The sequence below is a fragment of the Pelodiscus sinensis genome, chromosome 19 (assembly GCF_052426305.1).
Source record: "Pelodiscus sinensis isolate ZL-2025 chromosome 19, ASM5242630v1, whole genome shotgun sequence".
Lineage (NCBI taxonomy): Eukaryota > Metazoa > Chordata > Testudines > Trionychidae > Pelodiscus > Pelodiscus sinensis.
Genome location: NC_143070.1, coordinates 28699974 through 28726572, shown reverse-complemented (window position 1 = coordinate 28726572; position 26599 = coordinate 28699974). Strand labels below are relative to the sequence as shown.

At 54.7% G+C, this 26599-nt stretch overlaps 1 protein-coding gene and 2 non-coding genes across 3 annotated transcripts in view; 2 read left to right on the top strand and 1 right to left on the bottom strand.

The window, feature by feature from the left end:
* The window catches only part of LOC142821621 (zinc finger protein RFP-like), a 411497-nt gene that overhangs the window by 71428 nt on the left and 313470 nt on the right, over positions 1 to 26599 (top strand). The gene's annotated exons all lie outside the window — the stretch shown is intronic.
* Positions 7496 to 7604, bottom strand: TRNAL-CAA (transfer RNA leucine (anticodon CAA)). The gene is made up of 2 exons: positions 7567 to 7604; positions 7496 to 7541 (listed from the first exon to the last, which is right to left on the bottom strand). It is a non-coding gene; the product is annotated as a tRNA-Leu (tRNA).
* On the top strand, positions 11046 to 11130 carry TRNAS-UGA (transfer RNA serine (anticodon UGA)). Its single transcript has one exon. It is a non-coding gene; the product is annotated as a tRNA-Ser (tRNA).

The following is a 26599-nucleotide window of genomic DNA, read 5'->3' as shown; positions in this document are numbered from 1 at the left end:
TCAGTTCTGCCGGCCAGCAGTTTCCCCTCTTCTGCTTCTTGTCAGCTCCCTGCAAAATACCTCACAAGGGCGACTGTGGATAAACCCAGCTGTGCTGTAGAGCGGCTGTTAGGTGGGGAAAGAGAGGTGCTCCTGCCGCCTCCCTGAGCAACTCACACATGTAAGAATACTGCATTTGACATGTTTGTATAGGTGTCAGGATTGCGGAGTGGTCTAAGGTGCCAGACTCAAGGACCTGTCTTTCTGTTTGTTGGGTGTTCTGGTCTCCAAATGGAGCTGTGGGTTCCAATCCCACTCCTGGCACATCCTCTGTTTTATATTTAGAGAGGTGACCTCATTTCCCCATCTCCCCTGACATTGTTGGAGCCCTTCCTCAGCATTTCTCTCAGGCTGCATCTACACAGCAGCGTTCCTTGGGCATAACGGCCATTACACTGCAATAACAATGGGAGCGTCTACACAGCAATTCCATTATTCCGACGTCTGTAACGCTCCATCCAGACCCGTTGTCTGAGGAGCCAGGAGGTTTCCAGGCTGCAGACAGACAAGCCCACAGGCAAAGACAAAGCAAAGTGCCAGCCACTTCCTGGGAGCGGGAGACTCCAACCTAAACCCTGAGACCCAGGGGTTTACAAACCAGATAATCAAAGTTTGCTCCATTTTTCTCTCCCACAACCCTGCAGAACCTCAAAGGCAACTCCACAGTCCCAGCCTGAGGTGAGGAGAGTGCCATGGCTTAGCTGGCTAAAGCCCCTGCTTAGTAAACAGGAGATCCTGGCTTCAACTCCCAGTGGTGCCTTGTTGCTGCCTTTGCTCACATTTTCCCAGGTCCTTCTGGGACACAGAAGAGGCCTCCCCTGGCCACCCATGGAACTGCTGGTTCAGGAAAAGGCTGATTGGGGAGGGGCCTTGGGAAAGAGGAAACCACAAGCCTGGAGCAGGTGCCATTGGTGGTCAGGACAGGCCTCTTCTGTGTCCCAGAAGGGGCATAAGTAAATGGGAGTAAAAGCTGCAACAAGGCACCAGCAGTTACTGACCCCAGGAGCTGCCTTTTATTAAGCAAGTGCTTTAACCAGCTAAGCCACGGTGCCCTACTCAGACCCACCTCTAAACTGTTCTACTGCGCTTCTCACCTGCGGGGCTTGTGGCTTCCTTCTGCCCAACTCTCAGGCTCTCTAGGCCCTGACCCCCTCAAGGGAGTGTGGTGTTTGCTCTCCTGTCCCAGCAATTGCAGCAAGAGCCCTGCCTTGCCAGTGCTAGTCACAGCAGCCTCTGTACCTGCTCCAGGCTTGTGGTTTCCTTCTTCCCAATGCTCCTCCCCAGTCAGCCTTTTCCTGAACCAGCAGTTCCATGGGTGGCCAGGGGAGGCCTCTTCTGTGTCCCAGAAGGGCATAAGTAAATGTGAGCAAAGGTTACAGCAAGGCACCACTGGGACTTGAACCCAGGATCTCCTGTTTATGAGGCAGGTGCTTTAGCCAGCTAAGCCACAGTGCTGTGCAAGTGAAATTAGAGACCAGAAGCTTCAGGATCTCTACCAAGCATTTATAAACCTCAACTACCCACCCGGAGAAATAAAAAAGCAAATTGAAAGAGCCAGACGAATACCTAGAAACCATCTACTTCAAGACAGACCCAAGAAAACCAACAATAGAACACCACTTGTCATCACCTACAGCCCCCAACTTAAACGTGTCCAACACATTATCAATAAACTACAGCCTATACTGGAACATGATACCATACTCCAAGAGGCTCTGGGAAACAGACCTATAGTCCCCTATAGACAACCACCTAACCTCAAGATGATTCTTACCAACAACCACAGGACATACCACACTAATACCAACCCTGGTACCTTCCCTTGCAACAAACCCTGTTGCCAGCTTTGTCCACATATTCATTCTGCTGATACCATTATTGGACCTAACCAAGTGAGTTATAAGATCAAGAACACATATTCCTGCGCATCCAGAAATATAATCTATGCTATCATGTGCCGAAAGTGTCCATCTGTTATGTACATTGGACAGACGTCTCAGACACTTCACCAAAGGATTAATGCCCACAAAACAGATATCAGACAAGATCACAAAGAAAAAACAGTTTCTTGCTATTTCAACCAGAAAGAACACTCTCTCAATGACTTAACCACCTGCATTCTGCTACAAAGACCTTTTACATCTGCACTTGAAAGGGAATCCTCTGAACTGTCATTCATGTTAAAATTCGACACTCTCCGGGAGGGAATGAACAAAGACCCAAACTATCTTACCCATTACCAAGATAGCTTCCCCAATTATAACCTCTAATATCATTAGCTCACAGACATCTAACTTTCCCCACCTCTAATATCATTAATTCACAGACACTTACCTTCCTTCCTTCCCCCCCGCCCCGAATCCCCCTTCTATTCTGAAATGTGATTTGTCCTTTTCATATGTGTTCATTTTTTTTAATTGTATCCTTTGGTATATATGGTTGTGACAATTTTCTTCCACTATTTGATCTGAGGAAGTGGGTCTGGCCCACGAAAGCTCATCACCTAATAAACAATCTTGTTAGTCTTTAAAGTGCTACATAGTCCTGCATTTTGCTTCAGCGACTAGCAGTGAGGCCCCTCCCTGGCAGCACCGTGTCAGACGGTTTCTTCTCGGCCTGGTGCCTCCTGAATGCTGGGAGCAGCTGCCTGGTCTGAGGGGCTGCAGTTCCCTGGAGAGAGGGGCTGGAGCTGGGGCCGGTGGCTGCAGGAAAACCCTTCTGCTGTGTCTGTGACTGAGCGGCACAAAGGAAGATACAAGATCCCTGGGGGGGTCTTTGCCGGATGAACGTGCCTGAGGAAAGACGCTGGAAGCGCAACAGACACACAAAAGGGGACGTGGGACAGTTTGAGTCGCACACACGGCAGGTGGCGCAGCTCAGCCAGGGACCTTATCCACTCTCAGAGCTTCACAGCTTCTCCACCCCCCAAACCCCACCAGGTAAACCAAGTAACTAACCCCCCACTGCTCTGGAGTCTCTGCCTCTCATGGGCCTTCTCATCCTTAGGCTCTGCTTTGTCTCCAGACAGACCCTGCTCTGCTACAGTCACCTCCCTCTGGCTGTCACTCCTGGGCCTTCTAGGGCCAAATTCCCTGTTTCATTCTGATGCATGGGCTTTCAGCACTCAGATCTGCACCTAACACCAGCATTGGCTTGTCAGTTTCTGTAGAGAATCCTTGGCAATTGTCTCAGAGAGTAGAGAAAAGTAAATTCTTTGTCACTGAGAATAAACTGTCACCCCAAGTGGGACTTGAACCCACAATCCCTGGCTTAGGAGGCCCGTGCCTTGTCTATTAGGCCACTGGGGTACATGTAAAAGACTCCCAGAGACAGAAATTCACCCTTCTGAATGTCCCTTCTTCAACTTTTAGCTCCTGATTAAGCCCCTTTGAAGAAGCCAGATACACAGGAAGGGCTGATCACACCCCTCTGAAAATCAGCTTTCCATGGGTATCTGTAGCTGGCTCCAAGTCATGGGCCTTGACGTCCTGTCTCCCTCTTGAAACCAGGGAAGTGTCTCCCACTGCTGCAGCCTCCTGAGACTCTATGGCCCTGTCTGTACAGCAGCCCCACAGCAGGGCCCCTGGCCTAGCAATGTGGCCCTCTGAGCAGCCTCTGATGTTCCCTGCTTGAGCCTCAGAACCAGCCCTGAGTGACGGGGGGAGGGGGAGCAGCTCACACATGCCAAGGGACTGGCCAGGGGCAGGACATGAGCCTGCAAGGCAGCAGTGACATCACAAGGACCTTTTACAGCACCTCAGCTCATTGGTTGGGAGGCAGTGACCTCACAGAGGAACCATGGCAACAGCCAGGTGGGACAGGCTGCAGGGCTGGAGCATCTCAGAGACCCCCATGGCCTGGCTGCCTGGAATCTCCTTTGTGAGGTTTCCCCTTGAGGGCAGAAGGGATTGAGGGTCCCAGCTGGGAGTGTCTCTGTGGAGATTTCCCCTTTCCCCAGGCTGCAGTGGGAGGGGTTGGGGCAGGCAGGGTTACAGGAGGGGCTGGCACTGAACTGAAGAGAGATCTGGGAGAAGCAAGAGGAAGGGTTGCAAGATCCCAATGAGGATGGGATTTGAACCCATGTGTGCAGAGAACATTAGGTTAGCAGTCCATCGCCTTAACCACTTGGCCACCGCAGCTGAGTTGCAGGAACTTGCTTCAACCTACCCCAAGCCAGCACTACCAGAAACCTTTGTGCCACTTGGCTGGTTAGGGACACCCAAGGCTGGAAGGTTTGGGCTTTTCACAATGTTCCCTGGGCTGTTGTACAAAGCTCAGTGCTCATAACAAACCCAAACACCCCTTGGCTACATCTACCCCTCAGGCTTCTTACACAAGAATTGTTTTGTGCAAGAGTTCTTGCGCAAAATGTCTTGTGCAACAGCACGTCCACAGTGCAATGTGCTTTTGCGCAAGAATGTCCGTGGCAGTGTGCACGCTCTCTTGTGCAAGAAAGCTCTGATGGCCATTTTAGCCATAGGGGTTTCTTGCACAAATAAACCCTGTTGCCCATTCATACTACCTTCTTGTGCAAGAGCTCTTTCACAAGAGGGTTTATTCCTCATGGGGAGAGGAATACCTCTTGCCCAAGAAGCTCTCTTTTCCTACGTTTTGCCGTAAATTTAGTTGCTCAAGAACGCGTGTGCAGTGTAGATGCTCCTCAAGTTTTTGCGCAAGAACGGCCATTCTTGAGCAAGAAGCCTGCAGTGTAGACGTAGCCCCTGGGTGCCCAGAGACGGGCTGTCTAGTCACAGTCTGGCTCGGCGCGCTCTGCAATGGGAAGACGTCCATGGAGCAGGCAGATGGCAGCGGCACATGGCTCTGGTGGGCCCAGCATCCAGAGGAGCATTTCCGATATGAGTGTTTACTGACAGTGTCCGTCTCTCGTCTGATTTCACAGTGAGCTTCCCTCACATCCCCCTGCCGCAATTCCTTGGCTCTGACTTGGTCTAGGATGCGGGGGTAGGAGGGAGGTGGCCTTTCTTTGTAAGACCATTGGCCATTCGGACATAAATGTCCACATTCCTCCGCATGGACTGCAGGGCCTGCAGAGACTCCTCCTTGGACCACAGCTCCAAGAGGGTCTTTATCTGTGGCCCAGACCATGACGGTGCCTGGCGTTTGCTGCCCCTTGCTTGATTTGATTCCCAGCCAATTGAAGGTGGGAAGGGAACAGGCAGCCTCCTGGGCGAGATCTTATTTAACCCTGAACAACAGGCACAAGTGGGTCCCACAGCCAAGGGCTCCCTCTCGCCGCTTTTCGTGGGGAGCAGCTCAAACACTCTGTAGTGTGTAGTCTCAGATTGCCCCTGTCCCACCTGGCTGTTGTCTTGGACCCTCAGTGAGGTCACTGCCTCCCAACCAATGAGCTGAGGTGCTACACAAGGCACTTATGATGTCACTGCTGCCTTGCAGGGGTCATGTCCTGCTCCTGGCCAACCCTTTGGCCTGTTTGAGCTGCTCCCCCTGTATCACCCCCACTCGCTCAGGGTATGTCTGCACTGCAGAAGTAAACAGAGTCTCAACCACTGTTTCCAATACAGCCAGCTGAAAGGGGAGAGCAGTCCTAGGTGTGGGGACACTCCTTCAGTTGTGTAGCCCTGCAAGATACTCAACTGTTGATATGGAAATACAGCTGATGCTGGGCTGGGAAAGGAATCCGGGCTGTGGCTATGTAAATCCAGTTCAGCCGGTGCTATAGGCCTGATGGAGGATCGGTTGTGAGAATGGAATGTGGAGTATTGTAACTAATTTGGCTGTGGTGGGGTCACAAACCATTTTATCTCTAACTGTAGGAATTGTAAAATATGACACCAGTGCTTGCAGGAGAGACACTGTCACTGAAAAAAGTCTGGGATGGACGAGCCTTCCCCTTCCAGACTCAAGTGGAGTGGACTCTGGGTGTGGGGGGAAGGAGCGTGAACCAGCAGCCCACATGTCCTCCAGCCATGAGCTATGAGACGGGTTCATTCTGCCTCTCCCTCCCCCACTACCCATTCTAAGGATAGACCTAGAACAGACTCCTTAAGGAATCTCTTTGTTATTTTGAAATATTATTCCAGTGGGGGCTGGAATCTTTTGTCCAGCCTAGGCGGGGGGCCAAGAGCTGAAATCACCAAGGAAACTGACAAAGAGCAGAAATCACTGGGTTTAGCCCAGAGCCAGACCGATCCCGATCATAGAAGCAGCAGCTGGCAGGAGCAAGCAGCCAGCAGGGTGAAGGGTAGGGGCAAGAGCAGGTAGTTGGTGGGTGGCCAGTAGGAAAAGTGGCAGGTGGCCAGCAGGGTAGCTGGTGGGAGTAGCTGGCGGCAAGCCAGTAGGAGCAGTGGCGGGTGGCAAACGGAGTGGGTGAGATGCCTCCTATGCCCACTCCCTCCAATCATGCCTGAGCTCTTATCTGCCCTGAGCAAGGGCAGCAACTGTGAGTGAGGTACAGAGAGAGTTTGGGCATGTGAATGGGACACGTACATTGCTGGACCTACATTGCTGGCAAAGGACACTGCTCAAGCCACTTGAGCCGAGATTTATTTGTGGGTTGGTTCTGAGCCCTGCTTGTGGTATTTTCCCAGGCTAATGCCACGTTACTTCTCGCCCTCTTTCATTAAAAGTTTCCTTTCTACATTCAGACTCTGTGCCGGCAAGTGGGGAAGCATCACCACCCCAAGGTACTCGGGGGGGGGGGGGGATTTCCCAGGCTGCTGGGTGGGGGCTCAAGCCACTTTTGTGTGAGATGAATGAAGAGAAACCCCTAGACATCGAACCCAGCCCTGGCTGCTGCCAGCACTACCTGGCAGAAGAGTTACGCTAGCAGGGGGAGTGACCAAAGCACAGGCCTCGCTATGAGCAGGCTTAGAACTTTTTCAGGGAAACCCTATTGGATTTCTAGTCCAACACTTTGACCACTCGGCCATCACGGATGTGAAGACAGCAAAGCCCCAGGGCCAGGGGAACTGGCAGATAATCCCGATGCCCAGGCCTGACGTCACCTGCCACACAAAATTCACACAGCAAACCGGGCTCTTAGAACAGGCGAAGTTTGGGGGCTTGTTGCTGGGCCAAGGGGTGAAGCATCAAACCAGCCCCCTGCTGTGGGGCCTGTGAGTGTTGCTGAATGTGTGCCCCTGGAAACGGGAAACAAAAGGTCTGGAAGCCACACAGAGACCCTGCTGGGCTGAAGTCCCAACGACTCCACTTTGTCTTTGCCTGTGGGCTTGTCTGTCTGCAGCCTGGAAACCTCCTGGCTCCTCAGACCACTGGTCTGGATGGAGCGTTACAGAAGTCGGAATAATGGAATCGCTGTGTTGACACTCCCATTGTTATTGCAGTGTAATGGCCGTTATTCCCAAGGAACGCTGCTGTGTAGATGCAGCCTGAGAGAAATGCTGAGCAAGGGCTCCTGCAATGTCAGGGGAGTCATTGAAATGAGGTCACTTCTCTAGATATCAAAAGGAAGCCATGTCAGGAGTGGGATTTGAACCCACACCTCCATTCAGAGACCAGAACACCCAACTGAGGGAAAGATGGCACCTTGAGTCTGGCGCCTTAGACCACTCGGCCATCCTGACAGCTGTGCAAAGGTATTCAACTGCAGTTTTCTTACATATGTGAGCTGCTCGGGAGGCAAAGGGAGCACCTCTCTTTCCCCACCTAACAGCCGCTCTACAGCACAGCTGGGTTTATCCCCACTCACCCTCATCTACCGTTGTGAGGTGTTTTACAGGGAGCTGACAGGAAACAGAAGAGGGGAAAACTCTGGCCGGCAGAAGCGAAGCCTGGGATTGTCCTGTGCCAGGGAATCTGTGTCAGTGCCCTTGGGGATCCTGATCAGGGTTGGTACTTGGGTTGGGGCCGGGGGCTGTTCTGAAAGGCTGCAGGCGCCGTTAGACCCTTTTGTCCTTCCCTGTCTCACCCCAGCGCTGAGCAACACTCAGTGTCGGTCTGAGCATCCGTCCTGCTCTGGGACGTGTCTCTGTGGCAGGAACCTGCCCAGGCGGCTCTTGCAGTGAGGCCCCTCCCTGGCAGCACCGAGCAGTGAGAGCTGAGTGAAGAGGGAGGCAGGACCAGGGGGAGAAGGCTCCATGACTGTGTCAGAGGGAGGCTCTGCCCTGGCCAGTGGGGAATCGTTGCCTCTCCGAGGGGCCCAGGCCTGGTGGGTCATTTCCCCAGGTTACTGAGTGGGGGCTGGAGCCAGTTCTGGGTTGTCTCCTTCAACAACCAAACTGAACAAACAGATCTTGTGCAGACCTGACACTGCGCTGGGCTAGTGCTGTGTGCGCCACAGAGCTTCCTGCAGGGCTGCCTGCATGGGAGAGGGGAGGGGCAGTTTGAGTGACCCAGCTCTGCCCCTTCTGAAGGGCTTGTGAAAATGGCAGGTGCTGTCTTGGCAGTGAGGGAGAGGTGGGAAAGGGGCCCTGAGTGAACCTCTTGGGTCACAGCTGCTGTAACAATGAGGTAAGATGAATGAGTAGGCAGTTGTCCTGTGAAAACCAAGGTTGGTTTCCCTGACTAGGAAGTGAACCCAGGCCTCAGTACTGAACGTGCTGAATCCTAACCACTAGACCATCAGGGACACACAAACTTGTCTTTTTCCTTACCTACACTAGCCTTTCACAGGCCACTTTCTGTCCCCTTCAGGACATGGGTCCATTCTCCCTTGCCCAGAGGGGACAAGAACAGAAACCAAACAGAACATCAAAGCAGCCAGACTGGGCCATGCCAGTTGTCCAACTAGCCCAGGATCCTGTCTCACAACAGCAGCCAATTTCATTGCCTAGTGGGAATCCTCAGGACAGACAATTGTCAAGTGATCCCTCCTGTTGCCCATTCTCAGCTTCTAGAATACACCAGCTCAGGACACCTGCCCTGTCCTTCCTGGTTAAATGCCATTGATTGACCTTTCCTGCATTACATTATCCAGTTCTGTTTTGGACCTTCTTGTAGATTTCACCTCCACAACATCCTCTGGCAAGGAGTTCCACTGGGCACAAAAATGCTTCTTTTTAATTTATTTTTAATTTGGCTACTTACCAGTTTCATTCTGTCACCCAGAATCTTGAGTTGGAGAAAAAAATTCTTATTGCTTTCTGCACCCCTGTCATCATTACATAAAACCCTGTCCCATCACCCCTGAGTCTAGACTACATGTAGACTGTGTTCTCCCCATCCCCTCCCGCAGAACAAATGCAAATCTGCGGATCATTTTTTAGGAAGAGATTTTTCCGATATTTGGCCCCGTGTAGCCCACCCGTGCTGGGTGGGGCAGGAAAACTGCTCATAGCCGGGGGAATTAGCTCCAGTGGCAGAGCCCTCACTTAGCACGTGAGAGGCAGTGGGATCAATAGCCATATTCCTCAGTGTCTGTCGTGTTCTCCTTCCTTCTTCTCACAGGCAGAGTCGGGGGGTTCTGAGCATCCAGAGACCCCTCCCTCTTCTTCCCTGGTCTCCGAAAAAACCCACCGAGTGGGGCACGGAGCTGCTGGGCCTTGTGGAGTGTTAGGAGAGGGGCTAGTGCTGCCTTTGCGCATGAGAGGTAGGAGGATTCACTCCCATCTTCTCCTGCCTGCTCGCTGGTGCTGAGGGGCCGGCCCCTTTCCTGCTGCCCCAACTCTTATTCCCACAATGCACTTTGTGCAGGGGCCTTTGGTCTTTGTGCCAAGGCATGTGGCTGGGAGCCAGGACTCAAGACCCTTCCCCAAATATACAACCCCCCTCCCCACCCAAACCCTCTGTTCAGCTCACACTGTCTGGCTCCTCCAGCATGGGCCGAGTAGGTGACCTGCCCTACAGCTGGGAGAGCATCAGGCACCTGACCACAAGTCTGATCAGTCTGGGGACCAAGCACCCTTGGGCCTTAGACACCCAGCACAGGAGTAAAACTGCCCCGGCGAACCTCAGCACAAGGAATGTAAAACCCACAGAGCACGAAGAGCTCACAGCAACCAGCCCTGCCCCAGCAGGTCCCACTGAGACTTGAACTCACATTGCAGGATTCAGAATTCTGAGTGCTGCCCCTTACACCATGGGACCTACATATACAGCTTCTGCTGGGGACCTGGGAAACTCAGGTCTCAGGCTGGGCTCAGCTCTCCTGGCTTCCCACCAACAGCTTCATCTCTCAGGACTCTCTGGCTATGTCTACACGGCACATTGATTTTGGAATAAGCTGTTCTTGAATAGTGATTCCAAAATAGCTTATTTCGAACTAGCACGTCTACACTGCAGGGAAACCTCAGAATAGTCCGAGTCAGGCTCCCCTAATGCAGACGAGCTACTGATTTAGAGCCCTGGGAGAAATAACTTAGAATGGGCCTAGGGAGGGGGCATTTTGAAGTAGAGGAAGTGGAGCATCTCCACACACATTATTCTGAAATAGCTAATTGTGAACAGGCGTTATTCCTCATAGAGTGAGGTTTACAGAAGTTGGAATAAGCCGTCTGTTATTTCAGATTATTTCACATTAACAGAATTGCTGCACAGACTTTGGCATTGTTATTCTAAACGGCCATTATTCCAAAATAACTTTTCTGTGTAGACAGAACCTGTGTCCTGCCCCAGCTCTGCTGCGTTCAGGACAAATTCCTTGTTAGGGTCCATCACAATCTGCGGTCAGTGAGGGTCCGTTCCACCTGAGATGTGTGGCCGCTCTCTGGGCCGCTCTCTGGGACAGCAAACACGGACACAAGGCAGGATTCTCTCATTCTAGGACCATTCATTGGTTTTTCACCTGTCAGAGCTACAGACTAACAGGGCCCCCCCCAAAGGGACCGACTATGTGGCCCCCAGACCTTTTGTTTGCTGGTGCCTAGATGCCAGGGGCCCAGACTCTGCAACACTCACAGGACCCACAGGAGGGGGCTGGTTTGATGCTTCACCCCACGGCCCAGCAACAAACCCCCCAGCTCCCCCTGTGAGCTGGGAGCCAGGTTTGCTGTGTGAATTCTGTGGGGCAGGCGACATCAGGCCTGGGCACTGGGATTAGTTACCAGTTTCCCTGGCTCTGGGGCACTGCTGAGGTGATGGCTGAGTGGTTAAGGTGTTGGACTTGAAATCCAATAGGGTTTCCCTGTGCAGGTTCAAATCCTGCTCACAGTGAGACCTGTCTTTTGGCCACACCCCTTCCTTGGGCAACAAGCTACACAACCCCTCTGATACTCTCCTCACCCTCCCCATCCGGGGCCCATCCCCTCTGCTCCTTTCAGAGACTACGAGGTAGAAGGGCGGTGTCCAGAGAACAGGGTTTTCCAAAATTTGGTGCCATGTAGCAGCAGGTGGCAGGAGCCAACGTGGCTTGACAGCCTGTTCCATCCCAGTGCACTGACCTCCCAGCCTGCTGCTGCTCTGGGAGGGGGGGGCTGGCCGTGTGCATCGGGGCATTGTGATGTCACGCGTGATACCAACACAGGATGCTCTGCTGCAGCGTCCTCGCCCTGCCTCTGACCCCAGGAGCTACTGGCAGACGGGCACCGACCCTCCGTCCTCACCTTCTGCAACCAGCTGTTCCCAAGAGGGCAAGTTTGGGCAGAAGGTGATTCCAGGATTCTGTTCCTGCCCTTGTGGACAGAGAAACCGGGACAAAGCAGCAGCCCCAAAAGGCTCTTCCATACTCAGCTTACAGAGCAGAGGCCTGGAGTAGTTGCTCAGCAAGGCTGTGTCTACACGGCCCCCGCTCATGCAAAAAATATGCAGATAAGGCGAAGTGTGCAATATCGCTGTGCTTCATTTCCATAATTAATGAGGCTCCGTTTTTGTGGAAGAGGTTTTTGTGCAAAAAGGAGCCTTCTAGACGGCGCCTTTTCTTGCACAAACCCAGGAATATTCCACGCTTTGCCTCATTTGCATTTTTTTTTTTTTTGCACAAGAAGGGAGGCACTGTAGACATAGCCTATGGCTGATTATTTTCAGGAATAACGGAATTGTGCTAGAGGGTTTTTCTTGCGCAAGAAGGGAAATGTAGACAGCTCCTTCTTGCGCAAGAGCCTCTTCTGCAAAAATGGGGGCTCATTAGACATGCAAATGAGACTGGGCAATATTCCACACTTAGCCTCATTTGCATAGCTCTGGCACAAGATCGCGCCAGTGTAGACATAGCCTGTGTGTCCCTACATGGCTGGTTTGACCCCAGCAGGTATCCCTAGAGAGCTAGTTTGACTCCAGCTCTAAGGGGAGCTTCTTTCCCTCCCCCGGCTGAGGCAGGACTTGACAGCTGCTGGGTGGAGCAGCAGGGCAGGCAAGGACCTTCCAGGAGGCACAGGCAGGCTCTCCACAGAGGAACCAAACAAGGGAGCAGCCACAGGGACTGTCAAAGCCTGGGACTGAACCAGGAACCATTAAATCTGCGCTCTGAGAATCACCTCACTGAGGGTATGTCTACACTACCCCGCTAGTTCGAACTAGCGGGGTAATGTAGGCATACCACAATTGCAAATGAAGCCTGGGATTTGAATTTCCTGGGCTTCATTTGCATAAGCCGGGCGCCGCCATTTTAAAATCCCAGCTAGTTCGAACCCCGTGCCGCGCGGCTACACGCGGCACGGAGGAGCTAGTTCGGATTAGGCTTCCTAATCCGAACTAGCTGTACTCCTCGTGGAATGAGGAGTACAGCTAGTTCGGATTAGGAAGCCTAATCCGAACTAGCTACTCCGTGCCGCGTGTAGCCGCGCGTCACGGGGTTCGAACTAGCCGGGATTTAAAAATGGGCGGCGCCCGGCTTATGCAAATGAAGCCCAGGAAATTCAAATCCCGGGCTTCATTTGCAAGTGCGGTATGCCTACATTACCCCGCTAGTTCGAACTAGCGGGGTAGTGTAGACATACCCTCTCAGAGCTTGCACCTCTCACCCCTTCCTAGTGCTTTTTTGGTGATGGTCTGCCCTAGAATGGTGCACTGGTACCAATTTCCCCCCGGTGCGACTTTTTTGTTTCCTCAATAGCTCCCCCTTTCCCCCCTCTGTGGTATGTGGCTCTTCGCACTCTATCCACAGCTATTTTGGCTCTTCATCTCTAATGGGTTGGCCACCCTGCACTAACCCAAAAGAGCAGTGGATAGTAGTGCAAAGAGCCACACATCTCTCCACCAGAGCCAGGTCCTCCACTCTAATCCAATTCCCTCCCCCAGAGCCAGGTACCCCCAGTCCCCTCCCATTCTAACCCAATGCCTGGGTCTTACTGGAGCTGCCACAGCCACGGCCTTGCACTTCTCCCTCCAGGCACTGGGGCACGTGCACAAAGCAGGCATGCGGCTCTGAACGAGTCGCAACCCCGAGAGCCGCATTTCTCTGAGCAAAGAGCCGTATGTGGCTCAATAGCCACATATCAGCCACTCCTGTCCCAGACAGATGTGCACATCAGCACGGTAGCAGCAGCTGTTGTGGGACTCTAGAAATCTCCTCCCGCAACTCCCCACATGCCAGGCACCAGCCAACCAAAGGGAGGGCTGCAGGGTCTTGAGTAGAACAGAGTGTCGGGGGAGGGGTTTGTATCTACTTGGGGAAACTCCTCAGTCCCGCATCCCAGGCACGTGCTGTGGCACAAAGACCAGTGGTCTCTGCACAACGTCTCTTGCAGGGATAAGAGCTGGGGCAGCAGGGAGGGGCAGCCCCTCAGCACCAGAGAGCAGGCGAGAGAAGATGGGAGCAAATCCGGCTACCGCTCCCTTGAGATGGAGACACATTTCCGTGGGGGCAGAGCTAAGCTCCTAGCTGTGATGGCCGAGTGGTTAAGGTGTTAGACTAGAAATCCAATGGGGTTTCCCTGTGTAGGTTTGAATCCTGCTCACAGCCTCTGGGCATGGTGGAGGTTCCTCCTACCAGATGTCTGGCCTGCTTTCTGCAAAGCTCTCTGGTTTCTGCTTGCCTGTCCATAGTAGGTAACTAAAGGAAGACAGGCCCCATCCCACCTGTCCAGCAGCCAGCTGGAGCACATGACCTTGGTATTATTAACACCACACTTGAACCAGCTGAGCTAGCTGGTCCCCCCCAAATAGCCCTTTCAGAAAGGAGCCTCAGGCAGCTCTGGAACAAGGGGGGGTCCTTGTAGGCGGGGGGATTAGTTCCAGTAGCAGAGCACTGGCTGACCCTACAAAAGGCAGGGGGATCCATACCCATGTTCTCCAGTGATGGGGAAACCTCATTTCTCTTGTCACAGGCAGAGCCAGCCCCAAGGGCTTCCAGTGGCTCCTCCCTCCTTCAACCTTCTCTCCCCAAAAACTACTTGGGCCGGGGCAGGAAGCTGCTGGGACTCAGCCTCCCTTTGCCAGGCCGTGACAGAAGCCATGGGGACAGGTCCCAGGCGGTGGCGGAGGCAGAGTTGCCCCATTGAGACTGTCAGAACCAGACAGAAAAAGCCGCCTCCCCCCTGCTCGTTTTCTGGTCTCTTCTTTCAGCCCCACTCCTGCCCGGGCCTGGGTCCCTTCTGGCCACTGACTCGCATCTGCTGAGCTGTACCTGGGGGCTGTGGGGGGCTCAGGCGTGTGGGGAGGGGTCCCTGGTCACTGCGCAGGCGGAGGAGGCTGGGGTCTGTCTTTGCTCCGGGTACAGAGCCCGGAGCTGGCTGAGCTTCCCGGGTCAGACGCTGCTGCCTCCGATATCGTGATCTGGGAGCCCAGGCTGAGCAGCGGGTGCGTAGCGGGGACTAAGGAGACGTTCACAGCGGCCCCTCTGTGCCCACCCCGGCTGGGGACGTTCCCCGGTGCCTGTTACCCGCCCCTCGGGGCGGCCCCAGGCGCTGCCGGCATCAGCTCCAGGGGCCGGGGAGAGAACTGGGGGGCAGGAAAGTGACTCGGCCAAACCAGCCTGAGTTTGTGCCGCAAACAGCCACGAAGAAGGAAAAGCACCAGGCGGAAGGTCGCTCGCTCCGCTCAGCGCGGGGATCGCCCGCCGGCCCCGGGGAAACCGCGCAGCCGAGACGGGAGACGCTGGCGCGGCCGGGAGAGGGGTGGCGCAGGCAGGCTCCCCGCGGGGAGCAGCGACTCTGTCTCCGCGCCCAGCGGCGCTTGCCCCGCAACCCGCATTCGCGGGCAGCGTTACCGCACCGGGGCGCCTGGAGACTTTACCGCGGATCCTTTTCGCTGCCTGCGCCGGTCACCAGCGGGGACTGGAAAGGCAACTCCCTCCTGCCCGGCAGCGGAAAGAGCCGCGGCCCGTGCGGGGATCGAACCCGCCGCCTTGGAGCCACTGGCGCCGCGCGCTGCCCACCGGCCTGGGCGCGGTCCCGATTCACCCGCTTTAATTGCGGGGAGCAGCCCCGCCCGCGCGCCACTTCCCCGGGACACTCGCCATTGGGCGGCGCTGCCCCGGCTCTGGCCGACACGTGCCCGGGCACGAGGCCAGACACTGATGCGGGCAGAGAAGCCGGAGGCGACCGCAAGGGACCAGCTGGAGACTCCGAACCTAGATGAAGGGGCGGGGCTAGCGCAAGGGGCGTGGTTAGCGGGGGGACAGTAGAGCGGGCAGAGGACGCTCCGGCAGCCACAGCACGAGCCCCGCAGCCGCTGGTGCCGCGCGGGCCGCGCCGAACCACCTTAGCCTCAGACACCTTAGCCACGCCCCGGAGCGCCTTAGCCCCGCCCACTTTCACCCTTCCGACACCCTCAGCGTTCTCTGACTGCGCAGGCGCAGTTTTTCCCGCCAAAAGAGGACGAAACCAAAAAAGCGGAGGGGACCATCGTATATCCCCCGCACCACGCCGCCGGCACGTGGTATCGCCCAATTCTGAGGGTATAAAAAGGTCTCGCCTTAGCCACGCCCCTTTCCTTCCTCCACACACACCCTGCAGCGCGTCTGGCCGGGAGGGGGGGGGCGGAGCAAGAGCAGCAGCCCCCGCGAAACGCCCCGGCACCGGGCAGCGTCCTGCGAAGCGCTGGTAGGACCCGGGTGAGTGTTGCCTTTTGGAGCTGGACGCTGTGTTTTGAGCTGACTGTGCTATGTATCCTAGCGTCTGTGTGTATGGTGATTTCCTGTGCTGGGTCCTGGGACGGTTTCGCTGTGTTGCTCATTGCTAATGGCGTGTTCTGGGAGTGCTTTTTTACAGGTGTCTCTTTAGGGTGTATCAGGTGTGGGGGCAGAGCGTTGAACTGGGCCTCCTTCCTAGAGCCACCAGCCTTCCAGCACAGCCAGGCAGAGGGGAAACTGAGGGAGCAGCCCGCAGGAGAGCTTGCCTTGGGAATCGGACCTGGGGTAAGTGTTGCCTTTTGGAGCTGGACGCTGTGTTTTGAGCTGACTGTGCTATGTATCCTAGTGTCTGTGTATGGTGAATTCCTGTGCTGGGTCCTGGGACGGTTTTGGTGTGTTGCTCATTGCTAATGGTGTGTTCTGGGAGTGCTTTTTTACAGGTGTCTCTTCAGGACGTAGCAGGAGTGGGGGCAGGGCGTTGAACTGGGCCTCCTTCCTAGAGCCACCAGCCTTCCAGGAAAGCCAGGCAGAGGAGAAACTGAGGGAGCAGCCAACAGGAGAGCTTGCCTTGGGAATCGGACGTGGGGTAAGTGTTGCCTTTTGGAGCTGGACGCTGTGTTTTGAGCTGACTGTGCTATGTATCCTAGCGTCTGTGTGTACGGTGAATTCCTGTGCTGGGTCCTGGGACGGTTTTGGTGTGTTGCTCATTGCTAATGGCGTGTTCTGGGAGTGCTTTTTTACAGGTGTCTCTTCAGGACGTAGCAGGAGTGGGGGCAGGGCGTTGAACTGGGCCTCCTTCCTAGAGCCACCAGCCTTCCAGGAAAGCCAGGCAGAGGAGAAACTGAGGGAGCAGCCCGCAGGAGAGCTTGCCTTGGGAATCGGACCTGGGGTAAGTGTTGCCTTTTGGAGCTGGACGCTGTGTTTTGAGCTGACTGTGCTATGTATCCTAGCGTCTGTGTGTATGGTGAATTCCTGTGCTGGGTCCTGGGACGGTTTGGGTGTGTTGCTCATTGCTAATGGCGTGTTCTGGGAGTGCTTTTTTACAGGTGTCTCTTTAGGGTATATCAGTAGTGGGGGCAGGGCGTCGAACTGGGCCTCCTTCTTAGAGCCACCAGCCTTCCAGGGAAGCCAGGCAGAGGGGAAACTGAGGGAGCAGCCAACAGGAGAGCTTGGCTTGGGAATCGGACCTGAGGTAAGCGTTGCCTTTTGGAGCTGGACGCTGTGTTTTGAGCTGACTGTGCTATGTATCCTAGCGTCTGTGTGTGGTGATTTCCTGTACTGGGTCCTGGGACGGTTTCGCTGTGTCGCTCATTGCTAATAGCGTGTTCTGGGAGTGCTTTCTTACAGGTGTCTCTTTATGACGTATCAGGAGTGGGGGCAGGGCGTCGAACTGGGCCTCCTTCCTAGAGCCACCAGCCTTCCAGGAAAGCCAGGCAGAGGAGAAACTGAGGGAGCAGCCCGCAGGAGAGCTTGCCTTGGGAATCGGACCTGGGGTAAGTGTTGCCTTTTGGAGCTGGAAGCTGTGTTTTCAGCTGATGGTGCTATGTATCCTAGTGTCTGTGTGTACGGTGAATTCCTGTGCTGGGTCCTGGGACAGTTTTGGTGTGCTGCTCATTGCTAATGGCGTGTTCTGGGAGTGCTTTTTTACAGGTGTCTCTTTAGGGTGTATCAGGTGTGGGGGCAGGGGTTTGAACTGAGCCTCCTTCTTAGAGCCACCAGCCTTCCAGCACATCCAGGCAGAGGAGAAACTGAGGGAGCAGCCCGCAGGAGAGCTTGCCTTGGGAATCGGACCTGGGGTAAGTGTTGCCTTTTGGAGCTGGAAGCTGTGTTTTGAGCTGACTGTGCTATGTATCCTAGCGTCTGTGTATGGTGAATTCCTGTGCTGGGTCCTGGGACGGTTTTGGTGTGTTGCTCATTGCTAATGGCGTGTTCTGGGAGTGCTTTTTTACAGGTGTCTCTTCAGGACGTAGCAGGAGTGGGGGCAGGGCGTTGAACTGGGCCTCCTTCCTAGAGCCACCAGCCTTCCAGCACAGCCAGGCAGAGGGGAAACTGAGGGAGCAGCCAACAGGAGAGCTTGCCTTGGGAATCGGACGTGGGGTAAGTGTTGCCTTTTGGAGCTGGACGCTGTGTTTTTAGCTGACTGTGCTATGTATCCTAGCGTCTGTGTGTGGTGATTTCCTGTGCTGGGTCCTGGGACGGTTTTGGTGTGTTGCTCATTGCTAATGGCGTGTTCTGGGAGTGCTTTTTTACAGGTGTCTCTTTATGACGTATCAGGAGTGGGGGCAGGGCGTCGAACTGGGCCTCCTTCCTAGAGCCACCAGCCTTCCAGGAAAGCCAGGCAGAGGAGAAACTGAGGGAGCAGCCCGCAGGAGAGCTTGCCTTGGGAATCGGACCTGGGGTAAGTGTTGCCTTTTGGAGCTGGACGCTGTGTTTTGAGCTGACTGTGCTATGTATCCTAGCGTCTGTGTGTATGGTGAATTCCTGTGCTGGGTCCTGGGACGGTTTGGGTGTGTTGCTCATTGCTAATGGCGTGTTCTGGGAGTGCTTTTTTACAGGTGTCTCTTTAGGGTGTATCAGGTGTGGGGGCAGAGCGTTGAACTGGGCCTCCTTCCTAGAGCCACCAGCCTTCCAGCACAGCCAGGCAGAGGGGAAACTGAGGGAGCAGCCCGCAGGAGAGCTTGCCTTGGGAATCGGACCTGGGGTAAGTGTTGCCTTTTGGAGCTGGACGCTGTGTTTTGAGCTGACTGTGCTATGTATCCTAGTGTCTGTGTATGGTGAATTCCTGTGCTGGGTCCTGGGACGGTTTTGGTGTGTTGCTCATTGCTAATGGTGTGTTCTGGGAGTGCTTTTTTACAGGTGTCTCTTCAGGACGTAGCAGGAGTGGGGGCAGGGCGTTGAACTGGGCCTCCTTCCTAGAGCCACCAGCCTTCCAGGAAAGCCAGGCAGAGGAGAAACTGAGGGAGCAGCCAACAGGAGAGCTTGCCTTGGGAATCGGACGTGGGGTAAGTGTTGCCTTTTGGAGCTGGACGCTGTGTTTTGAGCTGACTGTGCTATGTATCCTAGCGTCTGTGTGTACGGTGAATTCCTGTGCTGGGTCCTGGGACGGTTTTGGTGTGTTGCTCATTGCTAATGGCGTGTTCTGGGAGTGCTTTTTTACAGGTGTCTCTTCAGGACGTAGCAGGAGTGGGGGCAGGGCGTTGAACTGGGCCTCCTTCCTAGAGCCACCAGCCTTCCAGGAAAGCCAGGCAGAGGAGAAACTGAGGGAGCAGCCCGCAGGAGAGCTTGCCTTGGGAATCGGACCTGGGGTAAGTGTTGCCTTTTGGAGCTGGACGCTGTGTTTTGAGCTGACTGTGCTATGTATCCTAGCGTCTGTGTGTATGGTGAATTCCTGTGCTGGGTCCTGGGACGGTTTGGGTGTGTTGCTCATTGCTAATGGCGTGTTCTGGGAGTGCTTTTTTACAGGTGTCTCTTTAGGGTATATCAGTAGTGGGGGCAGGGCGTCGAACTGGGCCTCCTTCTTAGAGCCACCAGCCTTCCAGGGAAGCCAGGCAGAGGGGAAACTGAGGGAGCAGCCAACAGGAGAGCTTGGCTTGGGAATCGGACCTGAGGTAAGCGTTGCCTTTTGGAGCTGGACGCTGTGTTTTGAGCTGACTGTGCTATGTATCCTAGCGTCTGTGTGTGGTGATTTCCTGTACTGGGTCCTGGGACGGTTTCGCTGTGTCGCTCATTGCTAATAGCGTGTTCTGGGAGTGCTTTCTTACAGGTGTCTCTTTATGACGTATCAGGAGTGGGGGCAGGGCGTCGAACTGGGCCTCCTTCCTAGAGCCACCAGCCTTCCAGGAAAGCCAGGCAGAGGAGAAACTGAGGGAGCAGCCCGCAGGAGAGCTTGCCTTGGGAATCGGACCTGGGGTAAGTGTTGCCTTTTGGAGCTGGAAGCTGTGTTTTCAGCTGATGGTGCTATGTATCCTAGTGTCTGTGTGTACGGTGAATTCCTGTGCTGGGTCCTGGGACAGTTTTGGTGTGCTGCTCATTGCTAATGGCGTGTTCTGGGAGTGCTTTTTTACAGGTGTCTCTTTAGGGTGTATCAGGTGTGGGGGCAGGGGTTTGAACTGAGCCTCCTTCTTAGAGCCACCAGCCTTCCAGCACATCCAGGCAGAGGAGAAACTGAGGGAGCAGCCCGCAGGAGAGCTTGCCTTGGGAATCGGACCTGGGGTAAGTGTTGCCTTTTGGAGCTGGAAGCTGTGTTTTGAGCTGACTGTGCTATGTATCCTAGCGTCTGTGTATGGTGAATTCCTGTGCTGGGTCCTGGGACGGTTTTGGTGTGTTGCTCATTGCTAATGGCGTGTTCTGGGAGTGCTTTTTTACAGGTGTCTCTTCAGGACGTAGCAGGAGTGGGGGCAGGGCGTTGAACTGGGCCTCCTTCCTAGAGCCACCAGCCTTCCAGCACAGCCAGGCAGAGGGGAAACTGAGGGAGCAGCCAACAGGAGAGCTTGCCTTGGGAATCGGACGTGGGGTAAGTGTTGCCTTTTGGAGCTGGACGCTGTGTTTTTAGCTGACTGTGCTATGTATCCTAGCGTCTGTGTGTGGTGATTTCCTGTGCTGGGTCCTGGGACGGTTTTGGTGTGTTGCTCATTGCTAATGGCGTGTTCTGGGAGTGCTTTTTTACAGGTGTCTCTTTATGACGTATCAGGAGTGGGGGCAGGGCGTCGAACTGGGCCTCCTTCCTAGAGCCACCAGCCTTCCAGGAAAGCCAGGCAGAGGAGAAACTGAGGGAGCAGCCCGCAGGAGAGCTTGCCTTGGGAATCGGACCTGGGGTAAGTGTTGCCTTTTGGAGCTGGACGCTGTGTTTTGAGCTGACTGTGCTATGTATCCTAGCGTCTGTGTGTATGGTGAATTCCTGTGCTGGGTCCTGGGACGGTTTGGGTGTGTTGCTCATTGCTAATGGCGTGTTCTGGGAGTGCTTTTTTACAGGTGTCTCTTTAGGGTGTATCAGGTGTGGGGGCAGAGCGTTGAACTGGGCCTCCTTCCTAGAGCCACCAGCCTTCCAGCACAGCCAGGCAGAGGGGAAACTGAGGGAGCAGCCCGCAGGAGAGCTTGCCTTGGGAATTGGACCTGGGGTAAGTGTTGCCTTTTGGAGCTGGACGCTGTGTTTTGAGCTGACTGTGCTATGTATCCTAGTGTCTGTGTATGGTGAATTCCTGTGCTGGGTCCTGGGACGGTTTTGGTGTGTTGCTCATTGCTAATGGTGTGTTCTGGGAGTGCTTTTTTACAGGTGTCTCTTCAGGACGTAGCAGGAGTGGGGGCAGGGCGTTGAACTGGGCCTCCTTCCTAGAGCCACCAGCCTTCCAGCACAGCCAGGCAGAGGGGAAACTGAGGGAGCAGCCAACAGGAGAGCTTGCCTTGGGAATCGGACGTGGGGTAAGTGTTGCCTTTTGGAGCTGGACGCTGTGTTTTGAGCTGACTGTGCTATGTATCCTAGCGTCTGTGTGTACGGTGAATTCCTGTGCTGGGTCCTGGGACGGTTTTGGTGTGTTGCTCATTGCTAATGGCGTGTTCTGGGAGTGCTTTTTTACAGGTGTCTCTTCAGGACGTAGCAGGAGTGGGGGCAGGGCGTTGAACTGGGCCTCCTTCCTAGAGCCACCAGCCTTCCAGGAAAGCCAGGCAGAGGAGAAACTGAGGGAGCAGCCCGCAGGAGAGCTTGCCTTGGGAATCGGACCTGGGGTAAGTGTTGCCTTTTGGAGCTGGACGCTGTGTTTTGAGCTGACTGTGCTATGTATCCTAGCGTCTGTGTGTATGGTGAATTCCTGTGCTGGGTCCTGGGACGGTTTGGGTGTGTTGCTCATTGCTAATGGCGTGTTCTGGGAGTGCTTTTTTACAGGTGTCTCTTTAGGGTATATCAGTAGTGGGGGCAGGGCGTCGAACTGGGCCTCCTTCTTAGAGCCACCAGCCTTCCAGGGAAGCCAGGCAGAGGGGAAACTGAGGGAGCAGCCAACAGGAGAGCTTGGCTTGGGAATCGGACCTGAGGTAAGCGTTGCCTTTTGGAGCTGGACGCTGTGTTTTGAGCTGACTGTGCTATGTATCCTAGCGTCTGTGTGTGGTGATTTCCTGTACTGGGTCCTGGGACGGTTTCGCTGTGTCGCTCATTGCTAATAGCGTGTTCTGGGAGTGCTTTCTTACAGGTGTCTCTTTATGACGTATCAGGAGTGGGGGCAGGGCGTCGAACTGGGCCTCCTTCCTAGAGCCACCAGCCTTCCAGGAAAGCCAGGCAGAGGAGAAACTGAGGGAGCAGCCCGCAGGAGAGCTTGCCTTGGGAATCGGACCTGGGGTAAGTGTTGCCTTTTGGAGCTGGAAGCTGTGTTTTCAGCTGATGGTGCTATGTATCCTAGTGTCTGTGTGTACGGTGAATTCCTGTGCTGGGTCCTGGGACAGTTTTGGTGTGCTGCTCATTGCTAATGGCGTGTTCTGGGAGTGCTTTTTTACAGGTGTCTCTTTAGGGTGTATCAGGTGTGGGGGCAGGGGTTTGAACTGAGCCTCCTTCTTAGAGCCACCAGCCTTCCAGCACATCCAGGCAGAGGAGAAACTGAGGGAGCAGCCCGCAGGAGAGCTTGCCTTGGGAATCGGACCTGGGGTAAGTGTTGCCTTTTGGAGCTGGAAGCTGTGTTTTGAGCTGACTGTGCTATGTATCCTAGTGTCTGTGTATGGTGAATTCCTGTGCTGGGTCCTGGGACGGTTTTGGTGTGTTGCTCATTGCTAATGGCGTGTTCTGGGAGTGCTTTTTTACAGGTGTCTCTTCAGGACGTAGCAGGAGTGGGGGCAGGGCGTTGAACTGGGCCTCCTTCCTAGAGCCACCAGCCTTCCAGCACAGCCAGGCAGAGGGGAAACTGAGGGAGCAGCCAACAGGAGAGCTTGCCTTGGGAATCGGACGTGGGGTAAGTGTTGCCTTTTGGAGCTGGACGCTGTGTTTTTAGCTGACTGTGCTATGTATCCTAGCGTCTGTGTGTGGTGATTTCCTGTGCTGGGTCCTGGGACGGTTTTGGTGTGTTGCTCATTGCTAATGGCGTGTTCTGGGAGTGCTTTTTTACAGGTGTCTCTTTATGACGTATCAGGAGTGGGGGCAGGGCGTCGAACTGGGCCTCCTTCCTAGAGCCACCAGCCTTCCAGGAAAGCCAGGCAGAGGAGAAACTGAGGGAGCAGCCCGCAGGAGAGCTTGCCTTGGGAATCGGACCTGGGGTAAGTGTTGCCTTTTGGAGCTGGACGCTGTGTTTTGAGCTGACTGTGCTATGTATCCTAGTGTCTGTGTATGGTGAATTCCTGTGCTGGGTCCTGGGACGGTTTTGGTGTGTTGCTCATTGCTAATGGTGTGTTCTGGGAGTGCTTTTTTACAGGTGTCTCTTCAGGACGTAGCAGGAGTGGGGGCAGGGCGTTGAACTGGGCCTCCTTCCTAGAGCCACCAGCCTTCCAGGAAAGCCAGGCAGAGGAGAAACTGAGGGAGCAGCCAACAGGAGAGCTTGCCTTGGGAATCGGACGTGGGGTAAGTGTTGCCTTTTGGAGCTGGACGCTGTGTTTTGAGCTGACTGTGCTATGTATCCTAGCGTCTGTGTGTACGGTGAATTCCTGTGCTGGGTCCTGGGACGGTTTTGGTGTGTTGCTCATTGCTAATGGCGTGTTCTGGGAGTGCTTTTTTACAGGTGTCTCTTCAGGACGTAGCAGGAGTGGGGGCAGGGCGTTGAACTGGGCCTCCTTCCTAGAGCCACCAGCCTTCCAGGAAAGCCAGGCAGAGGAGAAACTGAGGGAGCAGCCCGCAGGAGAGCTTGCCTTGGGAATCGGACCTGGGGTAAGTGTTGCCTTTTGGAGCTGGACGCTGTGTTTTGAGCTGACTGTGCTATGTATCCTAGCGTCTGTGTGTATGGTGAATTCCTGTGCTGGGTCCTGGGACGGTTTGGGTGTGTTGCTCATTGCTAATGGCGTGTTCTGGGAGTGCTTTTTTACAGGTGTCTCTTTAGGGTATATCAGTAGTGGGGGCAGGGCGTCGAACTGGGCCTCCTTCTTAGAGCCACCAGCCTTCCAGGGAAGCCAGGCAGAGGGGAAACTGAGGGAGCAGCCAACAGGAGAGCTTGGCTTGGGAATCGGACCTGAGGTAAGCGTTGCCTTTTGGAGCTGGACGCTGTGTTTTGAGCTGACTGTGCTATGTATCCTAGCGTCTGTGTGTACGGTGAATTCCTGTGCTGGGTCCTGGGACAGTTTTGGTGTGCTGCTCATTGCTAATGGCGTGTTCTGGGAGTGCTTTTTTACAGGTGTCTCTTTAGGGTGTATCAGGTGTGGGGGCAGGGGTTTGAACTGAGCCTCCTTCTTAGAGCCACCAGCCTTCCAGCACATCCAGGCAGAGGAGAAACTGAGGGAGCAGCCCGCAGGAGAGCTTGCCTTGGGAATCGGACCTGGGGTAAGTGTTGCCTTTTGGAGCTGGAAGCTGTGTTTTGAGCTGACTGTGCTATGTATCCTAGCGTCTGTGTATGGTGAATTCCTGTGCTGGGTCCTGGGACGGTTTTGGTGTGTTGCTCATTGCTAATGGCGTGTTCTGGGAGTGCTTTTTTACAGGTGTCTCTTCAGGACGTAGCAGGAGTGGGGGCAGGGCGTTGAACTGGGCCTCCTTCCTAGAGCCACCAGCCTTCCAGCACAGCCAGGCAGAGGGGAAACTGAGGGAGCAGCCAACAGGAGAGCTTGCCTTGGGAATCGGACGTGGGGTAAGTGTTGCCTTTTGGAGCTGGACGCTGTGTTTTTAGCTGACTGTGCTATGTATCCTAGCGTCTGTGTGTGGTGATTTCCTGTGCTGGGTCCTGGGACGGTTTTGGTGTGTTGCTCATTGCTAATGGCGTGTTCTGGGAGTGCTTTTTTACAGGTGTCTCTTTATGACGTATCAGGAGTGGGGGCAGGGCGTCGAACTGGGCCTCCTTCCTAGAGCCACCAGCCTTCCAGGAAAGCCAGGCAGAGGAGAAACTGAGGGAGCAGCCCGCAGGAGAGCTTGCCTTGGGAATCGGACCTGGGGTAAGTGTTGCCTTTTGGAGCTGGACGCTGTGTTTTGAGCTGACTGTGCTATGTATCCTAGCGTCTGTGTGTATGGTGAATTCCTGTGCTGGGTCCTGGGACGGTTTGGGTGTGTTGCTCATTGCTAATGGCGTGTTCTGGGAGTGCTTTTTTACAGGTGTCTCTTTAGGGTGTATCAGGTGTGGGGGCAGAGCGTTGAACTGGGCCTCCTTCCTAGAGCCACCAGCCTTCCAGCACAGCCAGGCAGAGGGGAAACTGAGGGAGCAGCCCGCAGGAGAGCTTGCCTTGGGAATCGGACCTGGGGTAAGTGTTGCCTTTTGGAGCTGGACGCTGTGTTTTGAGCTGACTGTGCTATGTATCCTAGCGTCTGTGTGTACGGTGAATTCCTGTGCTGGGTCCTGGGACGGTTTTGGTGTGTTGCTCATTGCTAATGGCGTGTTCTGGGAGTGCTTTTTTACAGGTGTCTCTTCAGGACGTAGCAGGAGTGGGGGCAGGGCGTTGAACTGGGCCTCCTTCCTAGAGCCACCAGCCTTCCAGGAAAGCCAGGCAGAGGAGAAACTGAGGGAGCAGCCCGCAGGAGAGCTTGCCTTGGGAATCGGACCTGGGGTAAGTGTTGCCTTTTGGAGCTGGACGCTGTGTTTTGAGCTGACTGTGCTATGTATCCTAGCGTCTGTGTGTATGGTGAATTCCTGTGCTGGGTCCTGGGACGGTTTGGGTGTGTTGCTCATTGCTAATGGCGTGTTCTGGGAGTGCTTTTTTACAGGTGTCTCTTTAGGGTATATCAGTAGTGGGGGCAGGGCGTCGAACTGGGCCTCCTTCTTAGAGCCACCAGCCTTCCAGGGAAGCCAGGCAGAGGGGAAACTGAGGGAGCAGCCAACAGGAGAGCTTGGCTTGGGAATCGGACCTGAGGTAAGCGTTGCCTTTTGGAGCTGGACGCTGTGTTTTGAGCTGACTGTGCTATGTATCCTAGCGTCTGTGTGTGGTGATTTCCTGTACTGGGTCCTGGGACGGTTTCGCTGTGTCGCTCATTGCTAATAGCGTGTTCTGGGAGTGCTTTCTTACAGGTGTCTCTTTATGACGTATCAGGAGTGGGGGCAGGGCGTCGAACTGGGCCTCCTTCCTAGAGCCACCAGCCTTCCAGGAAAGCCAGGCAGAGGAGAAACTGAGGGAGCAGCCCGCAGGAGAGCTTGCCTTGGGAATCGGACCTGGGGTAAGTGTTGCCTTTTGGAGCTGGAAGCTGTGTTTTCAGCTGATGGTGCTATGTATCCTAGTGTCTGTGTGTACGGTGAATTCCTGTGCTGGGTCCTGGGACAGTTTTGGTGTGCTGCTCATTGCTAATGGCGTGTTCTGGGAGTGCTTTTTTACAGGTGTCTCTTTAGGGTGTATCAGGTGTGGGGGCAGGGGTTTGAACTGAGCCTCCTTCTTAGAGCCACCAGCCTTCCAGCACATCCAGGCAGAGGAGAAACTGAGGGAGCAGCCCGCAGGAGAGCTTGCCTTGGGAATCGGACCTGGGGTAAGTGTTGCCTTTTGGAGCTGGAAGCTGTGTTTTGAGCTGACTGTGCTATGTATCCTAGTGTCTGTGTATGGTGAATTCCTGTGCTGGGTCCTGGGACGGTTTTGGTGTGTTGCTCA